The 2,361-nt window shown below is 39.7% G+C and overlaps 1 pseudogene; it reads left to right on the top strand.

The window, feature by feature from the left end:
• The first annotated feature begins 433 nt into the window (after positions 1 to 433).
• Positions 434 to 861, top strand: LOC122889122 (annotated as a pseudogene).
• Positions 862 to 2,361: the final 1,500 nt, after the last annotated feature.

Here is a 2,361-nt window from a genome sequence, read left to right as displayed (position 1 = left end):
AAAATACAGAATGACTTTGAAAGGAGGAGCAATGAAGGGAAGATAATTTTTTTTTGTAAGTCTCCATTATAGTAATAACAGAGAAGCACTCAGACCAGAGATTTTCATGTAGCAGGTACCCAGAGCGGACATGACTAAAATAGTTACATTAGTATCATGCAGTATAGTTTAAGGCTTATCGTGATATGTGCAAATTAATTAATTCAAATAAATGCAGTAAGCTCTAACTAAATGCTAAGAACAGTGACAGGCAATGAGAACCAAATGAATAAATAGTCACGGGCGCTAAGAAAATAGCTGACAGAGGTAAAATGGTGGGCTCTGGTGAGCGGCTGCCGGGAATGAAAACAGATAAAACTTGAAGAAGATTTTAAAATCAGTTTCTCTTCAGATCTTCCTCTTTCATACCACCTGATAAGCATCTTGATTCACTATGGCGTTAGCAGCAGTAAAATGGGTGATATCAAACAGAACTATCTGGAAACATTTATTTCCAAATCAAACTGGAGCTTTATACTGTGTTTGTCATGAATCCACATATTCTTCTCTACCTGAAGACTATAATTGCAAAGTAGAGCCCGCTTTGACATCCGATGGTAGGACGAGAGCGTGCTACCACCCTTCTGTGGACATTCCATAGGAACATACACAACCTATCCCTCGGCCAGATCCTCTGCATAATAATGAAGAAACACATGACCAAGCGCTGAAAAGCCGAGTAGAAGAAAAAAAATGGGCACTGTGAGCAAGGACCCATGATAGAACAACTTAGCAAAATGTTCTTTACTACGAAGCACCGTTGGTATCCTCGTGGACAGTATCATAGATGTCGTAGGAAACGATCCTCCAAAAGACAGATGATACTGAGGTTTTCAGGAATCAAAAAGATATTATCTTGTGTCTCATTTGCCATTTGAGAAAATGCATTGATTATATTCACTAATATGTTATATAGCAAAATAATAATAAAATGTGTTCATATATTTAAAAAAAAAGAAAATAGCAGACATGCATTTGTACATAAATGCCATAACTTAAGAAATCAGAGGTGTGGAATTGAGGGCTGAATAAGCTGGAGAAATCTCTAGAGAGGTAGGTCGGGGCGAGGCTGTGAGGGGCTCTGTGGCCTGCTCTCTGGGACATGTGGTATTTAGGAAGCAGTGCAGAGCTGCTATTGGATCTCAAGCAGAGAGGACCTGAAATAATATGGTTTTAGGATTTATCGATCTATTAGATTTCCCCCCCACATATCCATTAAATCAATGGTGAAAAATAATAATGGTAAATTCTGGATATAATTTTCAGAATGGTGCAGAGAAAACAAATGTTATTTTTTTGCGGAAAAAGATTTACTGTACTAGAAAGATTTTCAGTTAATAAATGCGATTTGATTAGCAGAAATCTGTTTTCAAATAACATCTCTAAAAAGAATCTTCTGTTTCCATAGGAAAAGAAGACCACTAAAAAAACAGAGCCATGAAGAGGATCATTAGAGCTCTCCTCCCTGTCACGGCGGTGCCAGGGACGGCCAGGATGCTGTCATACTGTTGTGCTCATTCAGGTATAAAGAAGAGGAACAGTTCTCTACATGGATATCAGTTACTTATTCTGAAGTGACATGAGAAAGTAGGGAAGAACAAGCAGTGCTCTCCACAGCCACAAGCAATCAGAAGGTTCTGGAAGATCTACAAAGAAATGCAGCCCCAGGTAGGGTAGGGTGAGTTCAGCTGTCAAGGCATTCCTTGCTGCTCCAATGTAACTCGATCATGTGTTTGGCTCAGTTTAACTCTGTCTTTGCCTCTCTAGGGGCAGTGAACAGAGTGGTTAAGAACACAGGCTCTGGAGTCCCCACTGCCTGGGTTCAACTCCAGGCCTTGTGTCTAAGACACTCAGGAAAAGATCTCATCAGGCCTCATCCTCTTTAGCAGGTGTCTGTCTGGCAGCAGGTTCCCAGCCATCGTCTCACAGGCCACAGGACAGACTAGACAAATCCTTTAAATGGACACAAGTCCTTTGCTGGGTTCGTCATGTGATGGTAAGTACGTTACCCATGTGTGAGGAGCCCTGTCACTGCCCTTCTCCAAAGGGCACAGGACAGATCCTGAGAGACCCTTGGCCTGCCATCTGCTCCGCAAGAGGCATAAGCCACACCTTAATTTGTAAAGGAACTGAGCTGATTAAGCTATGGAGTTAAGCCATGGAATTAAGCTATGTAATAATCGCATATAATAACATAGCATAGTACATAATAACATATAACAGACAACATCATACATATTTATACATTCACATTACATATTTTATGTATTTGCATTCATTATATATAATATATTCACTTATATTAATTTTATATATAATACA

Source organism: Neovison vison, chromosome 11, assembly GCF_020171115.1.
Source record: "Neovison vison isolate M4711 chromosome 11, ASM_NN_V1, whole genome shotgun sequence".
Lineage (NCBI taxonomy): Eukaryota > Metazoa > Chordata > Mammalia > Carnivora > Mustelidae > Neogale > Neogale vison.
Note: the sequence above shows the minus strand (reverse complement) of the source record. Positions and strands in the feature narration are given on the sequence as shown.